The following is a 27,693-nucleotide window of genomic DNA, read 5'->3' on the forward strand; positions in this document are numbered from 1 at the left end:
ACCCAAACAAGTTTTCTTTGTGACAGTGTGGAGAGTCACAAAGTGTTTTATGAACAAACGAGTGTGTGAGTGTCTACTAGGTGTTAGTAGCTGTTTGTTAGGTGGTCTGTGAAGTAGAATAGGTTATTTCATTGAAACTTCCCAGCAGTCTTGTCAAGTTAGGTCTTAGTGTCCCCCATTTTGCCAGTGGAGGAAACAGTCAGGGAAGTTAAGGAACTTGCTCAAACCTACTGAGCAAGCAGATGGCAAGGCTGGTTTCAAAGCCTAGGCATCCCACCCCACTGTGACTGCTCTTCCACTCTTAACACAAGTCTACATTTTGAAGGGTTGTAGAATAACTCAAGATGTGGATTGTGGTTTTGTTTAGTAGTATCCTAGACTTTTGAATGAACAACTGTGCTGTTTAAAACTGAGTCTATTTCTTTCTTCTCTTTATGAAAAAAAAGTTTATTTTGGAGGGCTTAAAGGAGACCTTGTATTCTTTGCAAATCTTAATGAGAAGGGTAGCTGCTACCTATAGGAATTTGACCTATAAATTATTACATGGTCCCCTGTGCCCTGAAAGCATTAGTTTATAATGCTAGATTGATCAGTTATCAGTCCTAAATCAATCACAGATTAGAGGTCAACTTCTACCTGGAGGGGAGAGCCCCTTCCATGCAGAAGGTCTACAAACAGCAGCTGAAATCTTTACTTGGAGAACCGGAACTCTGAATAGAGAAGATAAACTTGTCCCATATTGAGTGACCCCAGGTTTCTAAGCCATTCATCACACAGCTATGGATACAGATGTGTAGAGGAGAAGGCCATTATAATTCTGAGTGTCTTAAGTGTGATTGTGTTATGTAAGCTTGAAAGTGAGTTTATCTCATCTTTCTAGTTGTTTAAAACTGCGAGCTTTAAATAGAAGGTTTAACATTTGTGGAATACTCGTACTCCACAGAGATCAGCCAGGCCTCTCACTCTTACAGGAATGATATGACCGTACTACATTTGTGTAGTGTGTTTAGCTTGTTAGTACCAAACCAAAAGCAAACCCAGTGCCATCGAATCGATTCCGACTCATAGCGACCCTATAGGACAGAGTAGAACTGCCCCATAGAGTTTCCAAGGAGTGCCTGGTGGATTCGAACTGCCAACCCTTTGGTTAGCAGCCGTAGCACTTAACCAGTATGCCACTAGGGTTTCCAGCTTGTTAGTAAATACTTTTTTTTTTTTTGGTTTTTCCGATCACATAATATGTTTTATAATTTGAAAAACAGAAAAGTACAAAGAAGAAAAATATACCTGTAATCCTTCTGCTCACTTAAAAAATAATACGTGTGAATGTGTATTTGTACGTGATTACATATGTTGTTGGTAGTTGCCATCAAGTCTATTCCAACTCATAGTGACTCCATGTGTGCAGGGTAGAACTGTACTCCTTAGGGTTTTCAAGACTGTGACCTTTTGGAAGCAGATCACCAGGCCTTACTCCCAAGGTGCTTCTGGGTGGTTTTGAACCTCCAGCCTTTCAGTTAGCAGTCCAGTGCTTAACCATTCGTACCACCATACATATGTATATATACGTATTTATATGTACTTGGGGTCATACTACAGATGCTTTTTGGTTAGTTGCTTTTTTTACTTCATGTATGGTGAACATTTTTGCAAGTAAGTAAAATATTTTACCTTCATTACTTCACAGTTTTATATGAATTCCTTTATAATTCTATATAATTCCATTGAATGGATAGGCCATATTTCATTTAACCAATACCTTTCTTCAGTAACTGTCTTCACAGACAAGGCTTTGTGAGTCTACCTTTTTTTTTTTTTTTTAAAGGTCATGCATAAAATATTATTATTTCTATGAAGATAATTATACAGTAGTCTAAAATTCTTCAGAAATAAGTGCAAAAACAGTAAAACTAATTTACACTTCACTATATTTTGCAGCACTTAACCTTAAGTTTTTTTCTTCATATATTTGCATTCATATTTCACAATGATTACAGTAAAGATTATTAGCTTTTTCATAAAGTAGGAAAACAAAACAAAGCCATCACCCTAAATAAAAAAAAAAAAAACTGCAGAGCATAATTTTTTTTGACACAGACAAAAAACTCAAAGAACAATAAATTCACCCCAAACCAAAATATCTTTAACATAAACCCTGTAGGCTTTTCACAAGGGTTCTTAGCGCTTGACTTTTTGGCTGAATTGTTATTAGGTGCTGTTGAGTTGGCTCGGACTCACGGTGACCTTATGTATAACAGAATGAAGTGTTACCCAGTCCTGTGCCATCTTCGTGTTCGCTGGTATGCTTGCTGTTGCTTAGGCTCATTTATATCCAGTGATTTTCATGCATCATGATTTCCAGTTGTCATCCCAAGCAGCTTTCATTTCAGCAAGGTCTGAGGTGGGATACATTGTAAGTTATTAAATTATTCACGTATTTAAAACTCACAAATTAATCACATATTTAAAATCTCTAATGAAACTCAAGTATTTCATCAGAAACAGTGGTTAACCCCTTTTTTTCCTTCACTCTCTTTTCATTCAAGAGCCCCCAAACCCCAGTGCTGTACCCTTTAGAAATCTGTAATATAATGTCTACAGGATGTGGCTCACAATTCTGGGGGGAAAATGTCATCTTAAGGAATTTCGTGCATGTTTTATTTTTTCTGCTTTCTTAGAGATAGATGACCCCAAAATGAGGTCCAAACTTTGGTTCCTTCAAATTGTGTCAAAAAGAATAGTATTGCATGAGGAATATAGCTATCATAGAGTAAGAACTAAAGTTCTAGTTTTCTAGAAAGAAAAATCTTTGCTGATGCAAGTGTCTGTATATATGGAATAACAACCTTAAAAACACCACCGTAGAAGAAGAAGCCAATACAGTTTGCCACCTGACAAAATGGTTGGAATTTATAGTTGGATAAGACCTTATAGATCAGGTAATCCAACTTTCTGATTTTAGAGGAAAGGAAGAAAAGGTCCAAACATGGTAAGTGAATTACCTAAGGACCTTAGCAAGTTAGCTTGTATGATTGTTATTATTTTAAGTTTTTATTGTGCTTTAAGTGAAAGTTTACAAATCAAATCATTCTCTCATACAAAAACTTACATACATCCTGCTGCATACTCCCAATTGCTCTCCCCCTAATGAGACAGCCCACTCCCTCCCTCTGCTCCTTCCTTTTGTGTCCATTTTGCCAGCTTCTGACCCCTTCTACCCTCTCATCTCCCCTCCAGGCAGGAGATGCCAACGTAGTCTCAAGCATCCACCTGATCAAGAAGCTCACTCCTCACCAGCATCCCTCTCCAACCCATTGTCCAGTCCAATCCCTGTCTGAAGAGTTGGGTTTGGGAATGGTTCCTGTCCTGGGGCAACAGAAGGTCTGGGGACCATGACTACCGGGGTCCTTCTAGTCTCAGTCAGACCATTAAGTCTGGTCTTTTTACTAGAATTTGGGGCCTGCATCCCACTGCTCTCCTGCTCCCTCAGCGGTTCTCTGTTGTGTTCCCTGTCAGGGCAGTCACCGGTTGTAGCCGGGCACCACCTAGTTCTTCTGGTTTCAGGCTGATGTAGTTAGTCTCTGGCTCATGTGGCCCTTTCTGTCTCTTGGGCTCGTAATTACCTTTTGTCCTTGGTGTTCTTCATTCTCCTTTGATCCAGGTGGGTTGAGACCAATTGATGTGAGTCTACCTTTCCTAAATGCTCCATTTAAATGCTGTCAGTTGATCACAAAAATATCAGGGATCCATAATAGGTTCTTCTTGCTAAATATACTCAGGATCTTGATGTCCATTGAGATTGGTCATAGGTCTCATTACTTGTTAAATCATCACCTAGATTGATCTATTGAAACTGTAAAAATCAAGCCCTTCAAGTTGCTTGAGAAGGCCAGAAGGAAAATGTTATGTTATATACAGCTTGTAGCTACCATTCTCACTGCTTAGTTCGGTACCCAGTACCCAGTATTTTCGTGGAAGTGTCTCTCTCGTAGGTGTTTTTTTTTCCCCCCAGATAAAGAAGGCTTGTTAAATTTGGGAAGAGTTATTTCATAGGAAATTAAATCTTTGTAAATCCTCTATCACATTTCCACACTTGCCAGTTCTCTGGCAAATGATGGCTTCTGAATGCTGTAGGAAAGGTTTCTTATAAGCAAATGATTCTGTGATTTATACATACTCATCTTTTTATTTTTGAATCAGGTAAGAGAAACTTGTGTTTTCTTTTTATATTTGTCTGTGGGTGACGTTGCTGGTTCTCAGACTCAGAATGGTACTTATAATGATTTTTTTTTTTTCACTTCACCTGATGAGAATGTTTTCTTGGGTGCAGTCAATGACTCTGCAACTTTAAAAACACAACCAGTGATGCTGGCCAGGTGCTGGAGAGTTGCTTAGTGATCAGTGACTGTTACATCTTAGGTTTGGTATGCTCAGTGGTGTCTAATCATGTCATGTGCTTGGGAACCATGAAAGAATTTTCTTTTCAAGTCTTAGTGCATCATTTTTTCTGACATTGATCAAAGGTTAGAAGGCTACTATTACATATGTAACTAGGATATTCATAACTGTCTTACGTTCTTAATCTTTTGGCTATTTGGTTGAAATATATCTACGCCTCGAAAGCATAATATCCTTTAACCTACCACTGCAGAGTTAAAATGAATTTTATGTGAAATATTTAGTTGTGGACCACATCTTCAGCTTTTTATACGCCACAGTGGTTGTGTTTTTTTCCCCCTTCCATTGTCTGATAGTGAGGTCATTTTCAGTCCTCTGAGAAATTCTATTCCCAGCCAGATGCGGCTCATATATTAAAAGTAGCACCTGTGGCTAATATCACAGCAGCTTACCATAAATTTACATGGTAACTAGGATTATATCTGTCAAGACTGTTAAAAAACATCTAGATTTAATTTGATTTCCAGTATTGGAGAAGCTATCCAACATTTTGCTTCATAACTATATTTTAAAAGTTAAAAATCACTCCATTGTTAAGTTTTATAGCACTCCTAGTGCCCATTAAGTTGATTTGTTCAATGGAGGTCAGAGTAAAGCAACTTGGCTACATTAAGATCGGAAACCAACCCATTTGTGACAAATTTAGTCCTTTCGTGTGAATCTTCTCAACGTCTCTGCACTGATTGGATTCAGGTGCAGCTTATGTCAGTAGCATTTAACCTCAAAAGAATGAGCAATGTGATTTGGTTGTTGTAAATTATAAAGCATTTTGCCTTTGCTTGTTTTAATGTAAGTGTTGACTCTGCTGCCCCACTCCTGGCTGCTCCACTGCATTGGCCTATAAACGACTGGTTTGGTTTTAAAGACATCTCGGAAAATTGGGGTACATGCCCTTGTCCCTCTCCTCCTTTATGTGACCTCTCCTAAACTGCTTTATTCCCCCATTATCCTTTGAGTCATCTCCCACATGTTATGATTTGCACACCTGCAGTTATAAAATTATTTTGGGGTGCCATTATATCATGTTGTTCACCAACTTTCCAGCATTTATGAATACAATAATGATTCACCATAAATCACAATAATTTACAAGTGCCAGAGAATCTGTTCCTATAAATAAGAATTAAATGATGAATTTCTTTGGTGTCCTCCCATTTGACATGGGTCCTTAAAAAGAAACTGGTAATGTGTTTCTCTGTATTTATTTGCAAAAATTAATTCACAGTCGAGACTGAATTAAAGTATAAGTTCACCCTTCTGAACATTTAGTGTTTTAAAAGTTGTATGGAAATCGAAACTAAGTTTCTTGATTAGTAGTTGTAATTGCCTCAGCAATAACCTTGCTCCTGGATGAGACAATCGTTAAGTTTGAACCCAGAAGTTAGAGCATCACACAGCAACTCAGCACAGGGTCTGTAACCACGAATGCACGTGTCCACTTTGCGTTGGAACTCAGTGTAGAGGCACTTCCTGCTCTGTCGATCGTCTCTTTGGAGGGAAATATGTAAGTTTCTTTGAGCCGGAGCCGCACCAAGAAAGTGGAACAGCGGCAAAGAATTACTATGCAGAAAAAGTTGTGGCAATGAAAAAAACAATTAGGAGTGAGGCTAAAATTGTATACATTTTATATTATTGTTGTTAGGTGCCGTTGAGTCAGTTCCAACTCATAGTGACCCTATGAATGAAACACTGCCTGGTCCTGTGCCATCCTCACAATTGTTGCTGTTTTGAGCCTGTTGTTGGAGCCGCTGTGTCAGGCCATCTTATGGAGGGTTTTTCTCTTTTTCGCTGACCCTCCTCTGCTTTACCAATCGCCTCATATGCATGTGAAAGTTAGACGATGAATAAGGAAGTCTGAAGAAGAATTGATGCATTTGAATTATGGTGTTGGCTATGGTGTTGGTGTTAGTGTGTCACCAGGTGTAATTAATCACTTACTGATATGAGAAAACGAGTAATTTGGAGCCTTGTGATTTTTTTTTTTTTTGGTAAATTATGAAATCTCTTCTTTATTTGTAAAAAAAAAAAAAAAACAAAAAAAAACCAAACCCAATGCCGTCGAGTCGAATCCAACTCATAGCGACCCTATAAGACAGAGTACAACTGCCCCATAGAGTTTCCAAGGAGTGCCTGGCGGATTCGAACTGCCGACCCTTTGGTTAGCAGCCGTAGCACTTAACCATTACACCACCAGGGTTTCCTTTATTTGTATACCTGGGATAAATTTAGTTCCTTGGGTAACTTAGGTGCCCAACTTGTGAATCTGAATTGCTGCTGCTGTTTGTACTTGAACATATGTGGAGGAAGGGGTAAAATTACAAAGTGAATGTGCCCAGCACCAGTCTCTCACAAAAGCCTTTCTTGATTGTATTCTCCTCTTAATAGCTCTTCATGGTGGCCTTTCTGCCCTCTTCCACTCATTCTGAGCTTTTTGAGGGACTGGGATGGTGTCCCAGGGTCCAGAGTCCAGGAAGGCCCTTGGTACATAGCATAGCAGCAGATTGGTAAATGTGTATCACAAACTTTCATGAGCAGGCTATTAGAAAGATTGTGGATTTTCCACATATTTCAAAAGTTTCAGATCTTGTATGGAAAGCAGAAACATCAGAAATTGGTAACTTGTTTTGCTGTCCCTGATTCTTTTTCTCCTCTGTCTTCCATTGCAGTTAGAAGAATGCATGACGTTGCTTCTAAAGGTATCTTTTGATGCACTGAAGGGGACAGGAATCAGGAGGTTGCTGGCAATGAGGCTACCTCACCATGTAGCCAGCTGCCTTCACCAAAACCTGTTTGCTATTGCCTCATGGGAGACTCTACAGCACTGAATTTAGCCCACAAAGGGCCTCAGAGTTGTGTCTGCCCCATGGTCAACAGACACAACCTTAAAACTTGCTGTTGAATCAATTCCGACTCACAGTGACCCTATAGGACAGAGTAGAACTGTCCCATAAAGTTTCCAAGATGTGGCTAGTGGATTTGAACTGCTGACCTTTTGGTTAGCAGCTGTAGCTCTTAACCACTGTGCTATCAGCGCTCCAACACAGCCTTAGAAAGCTGATTTTTTTTAGAACAGAATTAAAACTTATTATAGAATTCCTGGTCATTCTCAGAGAGAAGCATCATTTCTCCTCAGCTCAGAAATGAGTTAAATCTAAAATAATCATTGAAGTGCACAGTGCCAGCTCTTATCATTTATTAATGCCATTTTACCTTAGGTGGTTCAGATTTGGGAAAAATGGCTATTATTTAAACCCAAATGGACCAATTTTGTAGAGCTCTATTTTTTTTATGTATATAAAGGGCATGCATTGGCTCATAAGGCAATATTTAGCTTGATTTCTTCAAAAGTAACATCCCTTGTTGAAAAATGAAAACTATGATATTAATTGCATTTTTAGTTAGAATTTTGTTTTAAGCCATGTAAGATAGGCAGTGTCATGTAACTGGTTTTTCAGATTATAGTTTTTGAGTAAATTATATATTTCTTCTAATGAAAGTATTATTTGGCAAATTTTAGCTGTTATAGTTGCTGTTGGATGAGCAAATATTGTATTTTTGTGCAAATAACACATACCCTGCACATTTGTTTGCTAACTAACTGTCCCTGTGCGAGGTATTTTTGTAGGTGCTACTCTGCCAATATTTTTTACATGTTGCTGTAAAAAAAATTAGCATAGCACGCTTACGAAAATAACCTCATTGGGGGAGGGCATGGTTGGCAAACAAATGTAGACGGCATGTGTTATTTGCGTAAAAACATGGTATATCCATTTTACAAGGAAAAAAATTTTCATCATTTCTATCAACAAGCATTTATCTTTTAAATACATGCAGCTTTCCCTTCACTAGATTATTAAACGTAAGTTTATTTTAAAAATATATCACATTCTAATCACTTTTTTGTTCTATAGAGACTGCGTTATAAATCTCTTCTAATATTGCAATATTCTGGGATTATACTTAAGACTGAATTCTGTTGGTAAATGTTGAGAAGAAGCAAAGAAGAAAGTTACAATACATTGCCTATTTACAAATTAACCATTACCTGCCGAAAGCACATCAGACCCACACAGCGGACATCCGCTAATCCAGTGGTGAGCCGTTCCGGGCTCTAATGCACACTGTTTTACACGTTAACGGTTTTGAAGTTCCAGGCCAAAGCTGACCTTTCACATACGCGCCATTCACAGTAGGAATCTCCAGTCATTGCTTCCTGTCAGAATGGATTATGGTGACACAGCCCAGAGCTCACTTTGGCTGCAATTAAGTTTTTGATCAGAATTATTTCGTTCACAAACAATCACATTTGTTAAAATGTTACATCTGCCCTGAAAACCACTGGCAGCCTCTCAGTTTATCAGTGTGTTGTGAGTGTAATTCTCATTTGTTTTTCATAAAATGGCAAACCATGTTATATATATGTTATTTAATTTTTTTTTTTTTTTTTCCTTTTACTGGTTTCTGCCTTTTATTTCATTGGGTTTGGAAGGAAACTATGTCTTGAAATTGGTACGAAGCTCCTTGAAGACTTTTGGGAATTTGAATGAAATTGTTTTTGGTGCAGAGCAAAATTACCCAGTTGGGAGCCAAGACTCAAATATTATTTCCCAAAATTGCTAGTGGTGTTTCCATGTTTCTCACACGAGGAAACGTTTTAGCTTTGTGAGGGTGGGGGTTTGAGGTTTTGATTCTTGGTCTGCAGTTCCTGCAAACTCATGCCTATGATGTTGCTGCCTTTCAGTATTAATCATAACGCACATCACCAGATCCATCACTCTTGCTGCAGACTGTGGGTGTCAGAAGGGAAACCAGCTTTGGCTTTATTAGCCTCTTCTCTCTTGGTTCTTTGACTTGCTTTTAACAGTAATTTTCTCACTAATAAGTGGCAGCAGAGATATACGGAAGTAGCTTTTTCACTGACTGAGTACTTTGTGTCCGTAATATGATGTGGATATCAGTGGAATTTTTTGCATTTTATGCCTGATTTTCACTATATTACGAGGGTATTTGTCTTTTGTGAAGAAGAGTCTTTTTACATGGTACTTCTATGTGTTGGGAGGGGTACTTTGGGAACACAGGATTGGAGTCTGGGTTAGGGTTTGACTTAGAATGGGAATCACCCTTTAATTTGACTTTGTGTGAGAGCAAAGATGAGAAAGCTGACACAGGCAGTGGTAGGGAGGCAGGAAGGGACAGAATTAAGAGGCTGTGAAGTTGGGGAAGGCTGGAATGCTTGAATGTCTGAGACGTTTAGAAATTTTAATTACTTTAAAAAAGTATATATTTATAATTCTGTTAAAGAAATTTATTACCAGGTTTTAAAATATTACATTAAAACCCAAACCGTTTCCCATTTATTTTGACGTAACCAAACTCATTTATTACTAACTCGTAAAATTACAAGTAGCAAAAGAAAGGTGTTGTACCAAAAAAGTCTCTTTATTTAGCTATAATTTTTTAAGCTTTTTAATAAAGTAGGATCTAACAATACTCCTAAAATCCAAAGGCTTTACTTAAATGGCCGTACTAATTTATCTTAACATTCATTTTCTCTATTTTCAAGACTTGTGAGCAGATTTTTTAAAAAAACTGAATCCATTATTAAAACTGGGTTTTTAGTATTTTTAAGAATATCACATTTGAAATATACCTGACCATAAAGGAAGCACATTTAAAGAAAATACTGAACAGCATTGGATTTTGAGAGAAAACACCAACCTGGAACTTTTCCAGATTGGCAAACCTTAGTTTCTTTAAGCTGTCACCATTCAGTGCTGCCCTGTCTTCTTAGAAGGTGGTACACAAACAGAAGGTGGCTGGGCAGAATTAGTAAACTGTTACAAACTCATGATAATGTAGTTGTTTTCTAGCTTTCAGGTTTTGTTGTTTTTGTTATTTGACAATCTGAAAAATTTAAAACTTTGAATCCATGATCTGTTATATCCATATAATGTGTGGGGGACATCTGCTGGGTCACGGGGTGGGGGTGGGGGGCGTCCTCCTTACCCTTGGAAGCAGGTTTTCCTGAAATCTGAGGCAGTCAGGAGAAAACAGTGGTGCACAGTGCCCGCATCTGTGCAAAAAAAAAAGAGTCCACTCAAGTCCTGTGCAGCATCTACCACGTGTAGGCACAGCTCCTGGCCTAAGACCTTAAATGCATTTAAGGAAGGCAATGGGGGTCTGACCCATAGCCTGCTGTCTACGACAAGCAGCAGCTTCACATGAAGCATGTTAAGAAGGTTCAAAAGTACTCTTTCTACAAAGGCTGAGATAGACATCTGTGACATGGCGTCTGCTCTCACAATACATGAAACTGAAAGATAAATTGGACACTTAACCACCTTAAAGTTTTACTGGAGCTTGTAAAAACACTTCTAAGGCCCCAACTACAGCATGTATGCCAGACAGAGACCTCTAGATTCTCTCCCAATTACCATGAAAAAACAAACCCTCACTTCGTAAACAACATGACTGCTGGCCTGGGAAGTCCCAATTCGGTGATATGAGAAGAATAATTTTTTATTGGCCTGAAACCTAGCGTTCTTCTCCTTACATTGGTCATGAAGGCATGCAGTGGGGGCCATTAGCCATTCCCTTCCTCCCATGGATGGGGAAGCCAAGGCTGAGAGGGAGAAGAAGTTATCCAAGGTGGCGGAGGGAGGCCTGCACCCCAAGCACTTGCCCTTGTCGGTTCATGGATTTTCTGTATCACAGGACTACTCGGGCACTTTCCCAGAACATTCTACCTTGGCCCAGAGAAATTTCAAGATAAAGCAGAGTGCATGATTTATAGAGAAAATGATTTTAAACTCTAAACATTGTAAGACACACTATTCTGAGCCTCAGGGATTTAAGCCCGGTGACTGCTCTGGCCCCTGCCAGTTCCAACCCTCTTGGTCTCTTGAGGCATCGGGCTCTAGATTGTATACTTCTTCAGAATCACCCCCAATTTATTTCTGACCTCACACCACTTCCCATATTCACAACTCAGCATATTTTTTATTTTGCTACAGCCCTGGATTTGTAACCCTGGATAGTTCTCAAGGTTTCCATGAAGAATACATCTTAGAACACTAGCCTAGGCATGGCTTCCGAGTTTGGGCTGGGAGCTTGAGGTAAGATTAGGCAGGCCACAGGACAATGGAGACTTTGACCTCATTATGAAACCCTATAAATATCATAATTTTGAAAATTTAAGATGTGGAATTTCAGAGCAGTACTCTTTGTGTGTGTATGTTGTTTTTTTAGCACCAAAGATAGAAATATATAAAGCTCTTTTGCATCCCTTGGCCTTCTCATAGCCCCTCTGTGAGTGGTTTTCTCTTGGAGGAATGTGGGAGCTGAGTGTGGAGGTTGGCTGGCATGCCTACGGTCACACATGTGGCTGGAAGAGATATTTTGAGGATATTCCCAGAGGAGTCTACTCTGGGGGTTTTTTCACAGCGCACACTGCTTGCACGTTGGAGGATTTGGTTACAACGTCCCTGCCATTTTCATGTTTGTTGCGTAGAATATTTGCTGTAATAGGTTCAGTTACCATTGTTGTTGGCATGGCAGACTATTACCTGAAGTAATTTGTTGCTTTAATAGGTGCTCGGCTAAAGAGGGCTTTATCATATTATCTAATATGTTAACTGGGCATAGAAAAAAAGATTAAAAAAAAAAAAGCCTTTTTTTATCCCATAAACCCCCAATTATACAATCACTCCTCTATTTTTACCCCTGGAACTCTTTTCAACATGTGTTGGTAGAGAATCCAAAGAATCTTTATGTTCAGGGGGCCTGGCTTAAAAAGATATATTTGACATATGTGTCTCTCTTTACATGACTGAAGCATTTACAGGAAATCATTTCTAAAAGAGAAGGCCATCCACCCTGTGAGATTATGCAGCTTCTCAAAATAAGAAAACCATGGAGCCTCATGGAAAATGAGTGGGATGCTTAATAATATGAGAAGATTCAGGATACAAAATTAAACAAACATTATCTTCATAATTATGGCAAAAAGGGCATGGGGAAAAATAAAAACAAAATATATAATAGTTATTTCTTCTTTTTCTAAATCTTCTATAAGCTTTATTTTTCTCTTACAATTAATTTTAAATAAAAATCTCAGAGGACTTTATTTGCTATAATTAGCTTTTAGGTAAAAGAAGTAAGTGGAAAAAGTATAATCTGACATGAGGGATTTGTACCTAAACACACACACACACACACACACACACGGGACAAACTTGAATTTGAACACACACACACACGGGACAAACTTGAATTTGAAAACACACACACACACAACAAACTTGAATTTGAAGCCCAGCCTCACTTCTTGTGAGGTGTGTGACCCTGGACGAGTGATTTAACCTCTCTGAGTCTCATTCTCTTCTTTATAAAATGGGAATGATAAACCTGTTTGCAGGGTTTTAGTCAGCGCCTCATGTGGAGTAGTTATTTTATAAATGCTCATGGTGTTTCCCCTTTTCCTTCTTTGTCCCCAGTATTGAACAGTGAGAATCAGTGGCCCAGGTAATGGCCTTGAGATACAATAAGATCCCTAGTCACCAAGAATCAGGTATGCTCAGAAGGTGCTCCTTGATCGCAAAAGAGTCTACTTGTAGGTGTTTCTGTGTACAAGATGAAAATAAAAAAAGTAATTTATAGTGAAAGCTGAAATAATCAGAAAGTAATCAGAAGCATCCTGTTCCTTGTGCATACTAGTTGATGATGGTATTATTATTTAGTATCAGCTAATATTCTTTTTCATTGAACATTACTGTGGGTGCCAGGGTACTGTGCTATGTGATGGATACACACCATCTCCTTGTACCCAGATGGGAATCTTAATCCAGGTTTTAAATTCTTAGTTTGATACTCTTTCAACATTTTACTGCACTGCTTTGATAGAGTGTATTTTTAAAATGTTCTATTCCTCTTGAATGTTTCCAAAAAATAAGAATTTAGATAAATTAACAATTTATGCATTCCTTTGTTGATGGGCAACTTAGATCGCTTCCAGTGTTCATCAATACTGTCAGTCGTGTAACAAGCAGAACTGTATCTTTTTGTGTACAAGTGTGAGAGTTTCCCTAGGATATAAACCTAGAAATAGAATTGCTGGGATAAACCCTCTGATATACAGATTAATAAAAAATGAAGGTCCAGGATTGTGAGAAGGTCAGGGCTTGGTGATAGTCACATTGTAGCTCAGTGACATCTCTCCGTGTCATTGTAGAACCCTACCTGTGCACAAGGCCGTAGTAACCCATAGTGACCTAAGGCCTCAGGAATTAAGAGCAACATGAGCTGATTTTGAAGTGGCTCCGGAAATCTGGGAAGGTGCATAAGAAGCAAAGATCACTGAAACATGAATTAGCAAGTAGGCCCTCAGTCCAAGCTGTGAGTGCTTTGGAGCAAAAAGAGCCATTCTTTAGCAGCATTCCCTGTTGATAATGCTAACTTGGAGTGTCACCAATAATACTGCAGATTCGTAATCTTTTACCTTATTTTTTTTTTTTTTTAACTTGGCTGAGGGTGTTTTATTTTCTCAAAACCCTCTTCCTTAAGCTAAGTTTTATTGTATTTCTGTTGACTGCCAGCATTTCTTTTTTTGTGTGCTTTAGATGTTGGTTTACACAGCAAATTAATTTCTCATTAAACAATTAATACACATACTGTTTTGTGACATTGGTTGCCAACCCCACAATGTGTCAACACTCTTCCCTTCCCGACCTTGAGTTCCCCATTACCAGCTTCCCTGTCTCCTCTTCGCTTCTCATCCTTGCCCATGGACTGATGTGCCTATTTAGTCTTATTTTGTTTGGTGGGCCTGTCTAATCTTTGGCTGAAGGGTGAACCTCAGGAGTGATTTCAGTACAGAGTTAAAAGGGTATCCAAGGACCAGACTCTCAGGATTTCTCCAGTCTTTGTCAGACCAGTAAGTCTGGTCTTTTTTTTTTTTTTTCAATTATGCTTTAGGTGAAAGTTTACAGCTCAAGTTAGTTACTCATACAAAAAATTATACACATATTGTTATGTGACCGTAGTTGCTGTCCCCATAATGTGACAGTACACTCCCACTTTCTACTCTGGATTTCCCGTGTCTGTTCAACCAGCTCCTATCCCTTTCTACCTTCTCATCTTGTCTTGGGACAGGAGCTGCCCATTTAGTCTCCTGTAGCTACTAGAACTAAGAAGCACACTCTTCACAAGTATGATTTTATGTCTTATAGTCTAGTCAAGTCCTTGTCTGAAGAGTTGGCTTCGGGAATGGTTTTAATTCTGGGTTAACAGAGAGTCCGGGGGCCATGCCTTCTGGGATTCCTCTAAGTCTCAGTCAGACCATTAAGTCTGGTCTTTTTAAGTGAATTTGAGTTCTGCACCTCACTTTTCTCCTGTTAAATCTGGTCTTTTTTTGTGAGTTAGAATTTCTACATTTTTTCCAGCTCTGTCCTGGACCCTCTATTGTGATCCCTGTCAGAGTAGTTGATAGCCGGGTACCATCTAGTTGTGCTAGACTCATTCTGGTGAAGGCTATGGTAGTTGTGGTCCATTAGTCCTTTGGAATAATCTTTACCTTGTGTCTTTGGTTTTCTTCGTTCTTCCTTGCTCCAGATGGAGTGGAACCAGTGGTATATCTTAGATGGCTGCTTACAAGGTTTTAAGACCCTAGATGCTACTCACCAAAGTAGGATGTAGAACATTTTTTTTATAAACTATGTTATGCCAGTTGAGCTAGATGTCCCCCAAGATCATGGTCCCCAGCCCTTAGCCCAGTAATTCAGTCCTTCAGGGAGTTGGATATGTCTGTGAAGCTTCCATGATGTTGCCTTGGTCAAGTTTTGCTGACTTCCCCAGTATTGTGTTCTGTCTTACCCTTCACCAAAGTTACCACTTACCTATTGTCTAGTTAATGTTTTTCTCTCACCACCTGTCCCCTCCCCCATAACCATCAAAGATTGTTTCTTTCTGTGTGTAAGCCTTTTCATGAGTTTTTATAATTGTGGTCTCATACAGTATTTGTCCTTCTGTTGTTGACTTATCTCACCCAGCATAATGCCCTCCAGATTCATCCATGTTGTCAGATGTCTCACAGATTCTTCATTGTTCTTTATCGTTTCATAGGATTCCATTATGTGTATGTTCCATAGTTTGTTTATCCATTCATCTGTCGATGGGCACTTAGGTTTTTCCATTTTTTGCCATTGTGAATAATGCTACAGTGAATGTGGGTGTGCATATGTCTATTCATTTGACGGCTCTTATTTCTCTAGGATATATTCATAGTAGTGGGATAGCTAGATCTGATAGTATTTCTTTTTCTAGCTTTTTAAGGAAGCACCGTATCATTTTCCAAAGTGGTTGTACAATTTCGCACTCCTACCAGCAGTGTATAAGAGTTCTAATCTCCCCCCAGCCTCTCCAACATTTATTATTTTCTGCTTTTTTTAATTCGTGCCAGTAATGTCAAGATGAGATGGTATCTCACTGTAGTTTTGATTTGCATAAAAAAAAATTTTTTTTTTTTTTTTTTTTAATGGCTAGTGATTGTGAGCATTTCCTCATGTGTCTGTTAGCTGCCTGAATGTCTTCTTTGGTGAAGCGTCTGTTGCGCATTTTTTAATTGGATTGTTTGTCTTTTTGTTGTAGAGATGTTTAATTTTCCTGGAGATTTTAGAGATAAGATCTTTTCAGATTTGTCATAGCCCAAAATTTTTTTCCCATTCTGTGGACTCTTACTCTTTCAGTGAAGTCTTTTGATGAGCGTGTGTTTAATTTTTAGAAGATCCCAGTTACCTAGCTTATCTTCTAGAATTTGCGTGTTGTTATGATTTGTCTCCTATTTATACCGTATATTAGTGCCTCTAGCGATGACCTTATTTTTTCTTCTATGATCTTCATAGTTTTTGGTTTTATCTTTAGGTCTTTGATACATTTTAAATTAGTTTTTGTGTATGGTGTGAGGTATGGGTTCTGTCTCATTTTTTTTACAGAATGACATTCAGTTTTGCCAGCACCATTTGTGAAAAAGATTGTCTTTTCCCCCATTTATTGAACTTTGGGTCTTTGCCAAAGATCAGGTGACCATAGGCAGATGGATTTACATCTTGATTCTCAATTATTATTACCTTAAATCTTTACAAATAGGCGTGATGTCAGGCTCTAACCCAAGTTATTGAATGTCTGTTGCCTGAAAAAGTATACTTCAAAATGATATTTTCCCTTTGATTTCCTGAATCAAAAGGCTCCAGGTCATGACAGAAAGAAACTACTTGCTGTCCTCTTTCTTGTACCGATACCTGTGAGAGACTGAAAAAGGGTGCTGGTCAAGTTGGCCTGGGTGCTGCCTGTTCTGAGCCTGGTAGAAGTGGGTTAGAATGTTGCAGTGGACTTTAGTGGAGATGGGTTTGGGGCGCCTACTATCCCCCAGTACTGTCTCATCCAGCTGTGTTTTAGTAATCATGTTGCTTTCAGTGGAGGGATCTTATTTTACATTGGTCTTTATGGGCAGAAATAATTATACATATATATTTGCCTGGGTAAGCAAATCGATAAACTTGTAATAAAGTGTATCAGACCATTTCTTTGGCAGGACCCACCAGAACAGTTTGTGAAGCAGAGCCGTTTCCAATGGAGCATGAAAAGCTTTGAAAATTCTCAGCAACAGCAGAAAGCAATATTTGAAACCATCCTTAAACAATTGTTTGTTTTCCTCTTCCCCAACCAAGTTTATAAAAATTTGGTCAGGCAGGCGTTTTGTTTTGATTTAAAATGTTTTCAAGTGAATTGTTATCTGCTGAATGCACATGTGTTCCTGCACTTTTTCTTTCACTATTGTAACTTTAAACCTTCCTTAGTCCCCCTGAATACCTCCCTCTGCCCAGGAAGGTTTTGCATATTTGAGGAGGGTGAAGGGATTTGGAGCCTGGAGAAACCTAGCAATTTGGAGGCTGTCAATGCAGTTGTGTACCAGAAAAGAATTTCTATGTGGTCAGTGCCATAGTGTGCCCTTTCTCTTTTTCATTTGGGTTCCTTACCCCCAGAAGACATTGATTAATTTGGGCATTACAGTTTGGTTAATCAGACCATGAGCGCCCACGAACATGGCAGGAGGCATGATTGAAGGATTTATAAAAATTTGGCTTATAGTAAGGCCTCATGATTTGTTTTAAAGAATTAGCTCTTCAGTGATATGTAAAAAAAACCGACAACAACCAGGGCTTATAACACCACACCTGGTCCAGATTGTACTGGATGAATCCATATTCGCTTCGCCGTAAATGATTTTGAGGGTGGAATTCTTGGATTGTTTTCTGTCTTGTAAGACCTTGACATTGTACTGGTACCTGTGTGTGCGCAAACCTCCTGACATGGGAAAGGCCAGCCCAGCCTCCCACTGAAATGCAGGTTGGTTGCATTTATTCTGCGTGTTCCTAGAATGAGGAAATGATATGACAATAAACAGAAATGCCCTTGCTGAAGAGAGAAGGGAAGCGGGTGTTTATCTGGTCAGGTGGTTTAGATTAGCCGTGATGCGGCTCTGTATTATGTTACTTTAAATCATTGTGTCCCAACAGGACATAAATTATGAAGATTGTTACAGTATGTTTCATCCTATGTAAGATCAACAAATTGGAATAATTTTTTTATAGGAAAATCACAGTGCTTTTGGCAAGGCTATTGAAGCCCTTAATTTGACTTGAGTATTTCTTAAATATCACTGCCTAATATATAAAGTATGATTTGCATACGATATGAAATAATAAACTCTTAAAAGCAAAAGGGAAGTATTCCCCTTTAGCAATTGCATCAAGTGACAGAGCACTCCCACCCCATCAGCATCTATGTGCTTTTTTTGTCCCTGTGTTTTGGAGTCAGTTGCCTTCCTTTCGTCTGTCAGGATGGTAAACAAGCCGAGCAGGTCTTGGTGCAGAGAGGGAGCGTTGCTGTGTGTGCCTGCCGGCTAGCCCTCACCTGCACAGAGAAGGTCGCTCAGTGGAGAAACTGAATCTGAGCCTGCTCTGATGAGGAAAAAACAAACTTTCCCTTTTATATACATTCAGGAAAACATACCTTTTTTTTTTCTTTCAGTACATTATGAGTTATTTTTTTAAAAAATCCTAGATCAACAGCTGAAGTTAAGGTAAATTTTTATAGAATATTGGAAGAAATCAATTTAAATAAGTATTTATTCTTTTTGAATGTTTCCTCCATCCATTGCTGTTTTCTGAGTTGACAGTATTATTTGTGAGTTTTGAACACAATGACGTAATAATTTTCTATTTGTATTCAGGATGCAGCAAAGTTTATTTGGCCACACAGAGCAACTTTTCTAGATTTAAAAAAGTGGCACAAGATTACTTTGTGTAGCATTCAAGCAAATTGGAACCTTGTCAGTGTTCCACAGTAACATGTTTTCTGTGCAAAGCACTCTACACATTTTTATCAGTCCTCCTCACCTAATGGTGAAGTTAAGAAGCCGTGGAGCCTCAGATTTACAGAGACTAGCGGAGGTGAGAGGGGTTTAGGATTCGCTCAAGGCCATAGACGAGACAAAACTCGGAGCAGAACTTTCCGGAATGTGATGACACCACCCAGCCTTGTGAGTCTTTTGATACCAAAAATAGGGTAAGTGCTGAGCTTATTTTACTCTCTAGTAGTCCGGAGATTTTTTAAAAAATTATTAATAATACTGTTTAAAACAGAAAAACCAAAAAATCCCTGCTTTCAGGTTATAAGGGTAGGAGTAGATCTCTCCTTAAGCCTTGTCATAACAGGTTGAGGATAAATTCTGAATATATTTGTGGTTTGCTTCAGCTCAGCGTCTGATGACTCTGACAGGTTCAGGGACCTTTCTAAGTTCACAACCTTGTGTGCCTTTTGAAACATAAATACAGATGACTCCCGAGATGGTCCCTTTCCTTGCTGCACTTCTGAATTGGCACCGTTTTCTGAGACGTGGGTCTGGCAGACGGTTTTCTCCCAGTGACTCATTGCAGCTGTCTATCACCAGAGGTCCTCTGTGCATGGAATTATCAGATGTGATGGGGCGCGAATATTTTGGTGATGTATTTTTCTTACAGGAAATATCGGCAAATGTGGCAGAAACTGCTTAAAAATCTCTTAAAAGGGGAATTGAGTCCCAGAGTAAAAATAAAAGTATGAATTTGTTGGTGTGTGCATACTTTTTTATATCATCAGACATTTTGTGACGTGAAGTGGGATGAGACTCTGTTTTATGAAATGTGTGCTGCTTGTAGAATATGTATCATTAAGCCAAATTAAGTGTTGCTTTGCTTCTTTAAAGTATTTGTTTAGTGCCCCGCGCCCCCATGGTGGGGAGTGGGTGTTCTTTCTGCCCTGAGCCCTGGTCTCTTCCTCCACCCTTTTCGTTGTTGCAGGGTCTTGACTTTCAGTGTAATTTCGTGTGTCCCAATGTGAGCAGAAGACTTTTTCCCTGTTCTCTCTTTTTAAAAAAGCAATTAGATGCATATAGATTCTTTTTATTACCATAACAGAGCAAGACAGTTTCATGCCAAGAGTTATACTGAAGTAGTAGTTGCATCTCTTGAAAGCAGCCGGTTGATTAGAAAGAAGAAAAGCTAGGGAGTAGACTCTGCCATTTTGCATATTATTTGATTTTTTTTTTTAATTTATTTGGTCAGATACTCTGTATATCATAGTGGTTTGCATGCATAAAGCTAAAACCTAGGGACCTTTTTCTATGTAAATTTGAATTTTTATAACTTTTATGATGAAAGTACCAAGAAGCTTAAATTCTAATTTTTAAGGAGAGTGCTGAAACAAAACAAACTTTAATGTCTTTGTAATACTTTTCACCTCGTAAGACCCTGAAAGCTAACAAATACAGATTACCAACAGATTAGGAAAGGAAACGCCCAACAGGATTTTTTGAGGTAGCTGATTGGCAATAGTGGACAGCCCCAGTGAAGAGGGAGGCATCAGAAGTTATCTTGACATTAGGGAACACCAGGTAAGTGGCTATTCTGAAGAATCCCTCTTGTGGTGATTTTTGAAACCAGTATTTCAGTGTTGTTTTAGGGGGAACAGGTAGACAGAAAACTGGTGAAATGTGCTGATTCCAAGAGAGTGGAATTGAAGAGCTGTGAAAAATTCAGAAAGGAGCTAATCCGGCTAAGCAATTAGCAGCTGATGATACATGTGAGGAAATGCAATTTAAATTTATGAGCAGAGGAATTTGGAAATGAGTAGTGTCTTTTCAGGGAAAAGATACTCTCATTTTGTGATCGTCTTGGCCAAAATGTCTTTTTGGCATACATCAGCTGTCTGAAATCTGTCTAGTTAGAGGAGTGTCACTAAAAATGGAACAGAAATGAAGGGTCCTTAGGTGAAATTGTGTGTAGAGGTGTTCATGTTGGTTAGACTCTGCTGCCTGGAGAAAGGTGACTTACACTAGTAAACCTCTAGCAAAGCGGAGTTTTCCTAGCCTGGGAATTTAGGAGGAATTTACTAATGCAATGATGAATCCTAGATCTGCAAAAGAAAACTGTTTGGCACCTTGCTTTTTCATTTAACAGTATATATTTGAAAGTGGTGCCATGTCATTGACTAGAGAGCTGCCTCATTCTTCCAGATGGCTGCTTAGGATATTATGGTAATTGCTCAAAATGGCAATTTAAGAACTTTTTTCCAAAGGCTGTAAGATGTTCTGGCTCCGTGAACATAGTGTTTGGAGGCAGTGTTTAGAACTGAGTGCTTTCACTGGCAGTGTACTTGTTACCTCTAGCTGAGGTGACTGGTTCAGCCTAGATCCAGTAGAGCTGGCTGCCCTTTTAGTAGCTTGTGGCCATTGCCACAGGTGCCTGGGGAGACCAGCTTTCCTTTCAGATTTGGATATTCTTGGTCTAAATGACTGGAAATGTTGAGCTTGGTAGTGGATCAAGCAGAGGCTAGGTAGATGAATGACCCAGGATTGGTGGGGGTTTTGTTTGTCACCAGGCACATACACCAACCTGTCCAGAGAATGGTCTTCAGGCAAGGCCTTTAGTCTGGCTTCTCCAGGGAGACGTGAGTCACCTGCTGGGTAAGAAGGCTCATCCACAGATTGCCACTTCCACCAGGGCATCTCCCTACGAGGGTGGCCACTTAGAGAAACAGTCCTAGACGTTTTTGGTTTTCTCAGCCTTGCAAAGAGAAATTCCTTTTGCTTTCAAATGGGTTACCGGCTAGGTCTGGAAAGGAATTGTTCCTTTCCAACCCACAGACGCTATAATGTTAAAGTGTTGATGACGATGATAATAATAACTAAGTGCTTAATAGCGTGCCCGGCCTAATGTAAAGTGTATTACATCATTTATCCCGTTTGTATATGAGGAAACTGAGGCTCGTTCCAAAGGTGAAATAATTTCTCCGAGGCCCTGTAGCTAGTGAATAGCAGAGGCAGGACTTGCACCCAGATCTCTGACCTTAAAGTCTCTGCAGTTAACCACTATGCTCAAATACAGCTGACAGCCAGGAGAAAAAAAACATGCACTGAATCCATCTTTGGTTGGATCTGTTCCTCACAATCTTTGTGCTGATACACAAATCAAGATCTGATGTTCCCTTTGCAGCGGCTAGAGCAGTTAACAAAGAGTGTTTCCCATGTGAAGGTCATGGTGAGACATGCAGTCATATTCTGGCTCAAAGAACGCCTTTCCTCAGTACACCAGGCAATGTTTGCGTGACTGATAAGTCACCAACACCAAGGCAAGGTCCTGTCCCGTGACATGTGCGTGCTTGGCAATGATCTTGCCTTGCATTTTGCTTAATAATTTTCATTATTTTTAATTAAAGTTGAAGAAGTGCAGACTCTAGCTGAAATTAAGGTAGGTTGTGTTGCCGGAATCTGGTAATTACTTTAATTGATCACAAGATAGTTTCCTTGATCACCAATTAGACTAAATTGCCGATCATGTTTCAAGACGTGAAGAAATGCCCAAACTGATTTATGTAATAGTGTTTTCATTTCTAATCAGACATAAATATCATTTCCTTCCATAGCAATTGTGTTTTATAAAAGAAGGGTTATAGGCCTACAAACATAAAGGTGATTCATAAACAATAGAGTTCTAATTCATTGAATTAGTAAAGGAAGTATTTAGAGGCTTAATGGAGGTTGTACTGGGGAAATTACTTTGGAGTAGCTGGTGTTCATTTTCTTAGTGGGAGATATGTTGTTTTTTAGTGCATAATTAAAATAGTCTATAATCAAAATATAAAAGGCAGCTGATTTAAAGAACCTATATCAAAGAGAATTGCTCTGAGTAATGAAAGATTTGTATTGTAAATATGTGCTAGAAGTTTAGTCTTAGAACTTTAATAAATCATACATGTTATTTGGACTGGAGCTACATTTTAAATTCGGTTGCTGTTAAGCATTTCACAGATTGAGACAAGATTTTTCCTTTGGTTTTGTGCGTCTGATATTCTTTCATAGTTCCACGGAATAAAATGAAACAAAAGGAACTTTAAGAAAAATTAAAGTTCACAAAGAATACTTGATTTGGGGTTCATGGAAAAACCTTTTAATTGCTGATGGTTTGGAGATTTCCAAATGACAAACTTCATTGGCCTAATTTACTGTGATTGTAATGCTTACATTCCTTAAAATGGCAGAGTGACTTAAAAAGTCATACTTCATCATGCATTCATTGACTTGTTCATAAAATGTTTGTAATTTGCAATAGAGGAAAGACTGAAACTATTATCAGCCATTATATGTTATTTGTTGGCCATATGTTTATTTGAAATGGCCGTAGCTCAACAGAACATGGCTCATAGACAAACTATGCTGTAAATTGGCACTAAAAACCCACCTAAACAGGTAGGCATATGTTAAGAAGTTAACATGAGCCAAAATATTTTAATATGAACCAGGTTACGTGCACTGCAGGGTCCTGGCTCCCTTTATAGTGGGACCTTCATTTACATGGCTTGTTCGTTTTTTCCCAATTAATTTTTAAAAATAGATCAGATATATACATGGTACAAAGTTCAAAAGGTACCAAAGAGTATAGTAAGTCTCTTCTTGTCCCTTATTCTCTATTACCCAGTTCCCCCTTTTTCTCTCTGCTCCTGCAGTCATATCCTGTTCTATAGATATAATGCATATATAAGCATTTAGTTTCTTTTCTTTTATAAAAAAATAAAATTCGTAGACTATTATTCTGCATTTTTTTTCCAATTAGTCATGTATCTTGGAGATGCTTCCATGTTAGCAGATAAATAGCTTCCTCATTCTTAATGGCTGTGCTCTTCCACTGTGTACATGCATCATAATCTATTTAACCAGTCCTTGTTGATGAACATTTAGCAATTTCAAGTCTGTGGCTGTTACAAGCAGTGCTGCAGTGACCATTATTTTAATATATGTATGAGTAAGTCTGTAGGATAAATCCTAGAAGTGGAATTGTTTGGTCTATAGGCATGCACATATTTTTCTAAGAGCATAGGTATTTTTAATTTTGATAGCTTTTGCCGAATTAACTTCCATAATGATTGTATCAACTTATATTCACCAACAATATATGAGAGTGTCTTTTCTCTTATATCTGTACCAACAGTATCATCAAACTTTTTGATCTTTACCAATCAGATAGGTTTAACTTATAATTTTAATTTGAGTTCCTCTTACCATGAATGAGATTGAGAAATTTTTATTTTGTGCTTAAGAACCATTGGAGTTATTTTCTATTATCTTTCTTTTCATGTTCTTTACACAGTTTAAAAAGTTCAGTGGTGGGTCGTTTTCTTGTTAATTTGTGGAAGCTCTTTATATGTTAAGGAAATATGTGTTGCAAAAATAGTTTGTCTTTTGAATTTGTTGGCTTTTATTGTCATACAGAAAATATTTTAATGTAGTCAGATTTATTTTTTAGTAGGATTTTTAAGTTTTCTACATATAGAACTTATACATTTTTTGTTAAGTTTATTCGTAGATAATTTTTGATTCCATTAGAAATAGGATCTTGCAATATATTTTCTAATTAGTTGTTGTTTGTATAAGAAGGATATTAACTTTTATTTTGTCTTATTCTTGATGCTAATGGAATTACCCTAATGTTTCCCTCATAAGAATGATGCTGCCTTTTAGACTGAGAATATATTTTATCATGTTGAGGGATCCATCTCTTTAAGAGTTTTTAATAAGTAATATTTATCAAATGTCTTTTCAGCGTTTGTGGAAATCATAATTTTTTCTTTTGGTTTATCAATATAGTGAGTTATATTAATATATTCTATAATAGTGAACCAGCCTTGTATTCTCAGAGTAAAGCCTACTTGGTCACAGTGTTTTGTTCTTGTTTTGTTAAGATTTCGTCAAATATGAGATTGGTCTATAGTTTCATTATTATGTGAGGTCTTTGTGGGATCTTAGGGATGATGTTATGATGGTTTATAAAAATAATTTGAAATTGTTTCTTCTTTTTTCTATGCTCTGGAACAGTTTAAATTATATCGGAGTTAACTGTTCCTTAAAGGTTTGGTAGAATTCCTCTGTGAAATGATTTGGATCTGTTACTTTGTATCTGTTATATTATTTTTTTAGTTCTAGTGCCTGTATTTTATACCTTTAAATATACTTATGTCTCTAATACTTAATTTTTCAGTTATGAAAGTTTTTTTACTTTCATCTACCTTCTCCTTTTTTTCTTTTCCGTTTTCAACACCTTTAATTGTTGATAACATTTGCATTCCATTCTATAAGTCCCATAAATGTTTTGAATGTATTCCTAGAGCTGAATAAATTTATTGCTCATTGCCAATATCTTTAGTGTAATTTCTCTTTTCATCTCTTAGTTGCTCATAGTTCATCCTTTAGTAGTTTCCTCAAGAAAGATGAATGGGAATTATTCCCTGAGTTATTACATTTCAGAAATGTGTGTCTGTTGCATTTGAGTTTTGAACAATAGTTTAGCTGGGTGTAAAATTCTTTGTTTGCACTTCCATTTTTCTGAAGTCTTTAGGTATTGTTCCACTGACTTTCTTTTTCCTTAATAATATTTTATTGTGTTTTCAATGAAAGTTTACACAACAAATTAGGTTTTCATTTGACAATTTCTACACAAATTGTTCAGCGTCATTAGTTACGTTTTTCATAATATGTCAATATTCTCTTTAATTGTGTCTGATTGTTCTGTTTCCAGTACTCTAGTTTCCCTACTCTCTTATTTTCTCATCTTTGCTTTAGAATAATTGTTGACTTTTTGGTCTTATATCCAAAGCCAAAGAACCAAGCCCATTGCTGTGGAGTCGATTCCGACTCACAGAGACCCTACAGGACAGAGTAGAACAGCCCCATAGAGTTTCCGAGGAACAGTTGGTAGATTTGAACTGCCAACCTCTTAACCATCGTGCCACCAGGGCTATGGTCTCATACAGCTGGTTTTATAATGGAACAGCATACTCATGGTCTTCTAAATCTCTTACTGGGTTGTATCTATTCTGCCTTGAGTTGTTTCCAGTTTTCTTTTATGGAATGGTTTTCAAAAGCCTGTATTTTCAGCTAGCTTAAGGCCTTTAGATTCTGATTGGAATTCTGTAAATAAATAGCTAGGGCTATAAAAAGAAACCTTTGAAAGAAGAGGCAGATGCTTTTCCATATCTACCAAATCTGCTCTTTGGTCGTATTTCTTCCTCATTATATTCCAAATAAGCAAAATTCCCCATTTTTTTCTTTTTTCTTCTCCTAGCCACTCGTCTAATTTCCTTGTAGAAGTTCTTTTACTTTAATTTGAATGTGCATTGTTATAGATGTTTCTCATTTGTGGGTTTAAAGATTTTTTTCAGAATTATTTGGTTCTGTTATATGGAAGCAGGATTATGTAATCCTTCTAGAAAAAGATTGTTCTTTCCCTAAGGGAGAATTATGAGTAAATTTTGTGTAAATGGTTTATCAAGCATTGTGATATTGTATTAAATGCATCTATTAGGTGACAGTTGAAGAGAAATGTGCTAAACTGAGGAAAATACAAGTTTGGATGGTCTTTGGATATATCCTTTTATTTTTTACATCGTATGTAGATATGGTAGTTTTTTTTTTTTTTTTTTAATATACCTCTTAAGATATAGGTTTTCTGATTGGCTCTTGGGAAACAAGGGATTCTAAGCATCACTTTGGGCCTTTTAGGAGGACATGGTTCAAAGAAATTATGGCCACAGGGCTTGAAAACTTGGGCAGTGATTGACTGTGCCCACATGTTCCCTTGTCATTAAGCTGTTATCCCCATTCACTGCAGGTCAAGGTATTACCCTCTAGTATGTTATGCTTGTCTGGTGTGTGTGTGTGTGTGTGTGTGTGTGTATATTCATGGCAAACAAGAAGAGGAAGGGCAAAGACTTTTCTTCTGGGACACAGTAACTGGAATCTTAGATTCGCAAGGCTCTGAAAGAGCTTTTCATCCATTATTACATTTGGCCAGATTTGTCTTTTGCAGTTAGGCCAGTGGTGATTGTGGTAGCAGTAGTCCAGACAGGGACAACCTTCAATAATGCCCCCTTATTGAGCTCTTACTCTATGCCAAGTGCTTTTACATTCCCTATCTCTTTTTTTTTTCTTAGAATGGCTACGTGAGGTTTTTAGTATTTTATCCCATTTTACTGATAAGAAATCTGAGGCTAGAATTAAGACACATGACAATAAAGTGGTAGAGTAAGCATATGAACCCAGGACTTCCTGGCTCAAAATCCTATGCCCTTAGTGTCTGTATTACTGTCTCTCAGTGATGGCGATTAGTCTTAAAAGTCTTTTAAAGCTAAATAAGGATAAAAAATTGAGTAAAAAACTCTCATTATATATCATTCAGTACTCTGAATAGTAAAAAGGAATTTCACAGTTGATTTGTGTCCTCCCATCATAAAATCATACTATCCTAAAAAATCAGATTATGAAATAAGAGTGAGAGAGCAAGTATTATTTTCCCACTGATACTTCCATATGTGGCTAAATGGATTTTGCTTGAACTTCCTTCTTTTCCAAACAGGGGCAACCCTCAGGCTTAAGTGTTAAAATGAGAACCTTTATCCCAAATAAAATTGGCTCTGAGACAGGAACCATTATGAATGAGACAGAGTTGTTGAAAATTGTCCATATTTCCCATTGTTACCCAGGAAATGCGCCCTTATGTCGTTTATGATCCAAAGAGCAGAGCCCAGCTAACATCATGGTAGTTTTACTGGAAAGGGTAATGAAATTACGTATTTACTCATGTGGGGAAT

At 37.9% G+C, this 27,693-nt stretch overlaps 1 protein-coding gene across 2 annotated transcripts in view; it reads left to right on the top strand.

The window, feature by feature from the left end:
* Positions 1–27,693, top strand: part of PCBD2 (pterin-4 alpha-carbinolamine dehydratase 2) — a 48,997-nt gene that overhangs the window by 18,535 nt on the left and 2,769 nt on the right. Inside the window, exon 1 of one of the 2 annotated variants that reach the window (XM_049873689.1) lies at positions 18,786–19,080. The exons of the other annotated variant lie outside the window; for it this stretch is intronic. The gene's annotated coding sequence lies outside the window, so the exon portion shown is untranslated. Of the gene's footprint in view, positions 1–18,785; positions 19,081–27,693 lie in introns of those variants that run through there. 2 annotated transcript variants of the gene reach the window in all.

This window comes from Elephas maximus, chromosome 2 (assembly GCF_024166365.1).
Source record: "Elephas maximus indicus isolate mEleMax1 chromosome 2, mEleMax1 primary haplotype, whole genome shotgun sequence".
NCBI lineage: Eukaryota > Metazoa > Chordata > Mammalia > Proboscidea > Elephantidae > Elephas > Elephas maximus.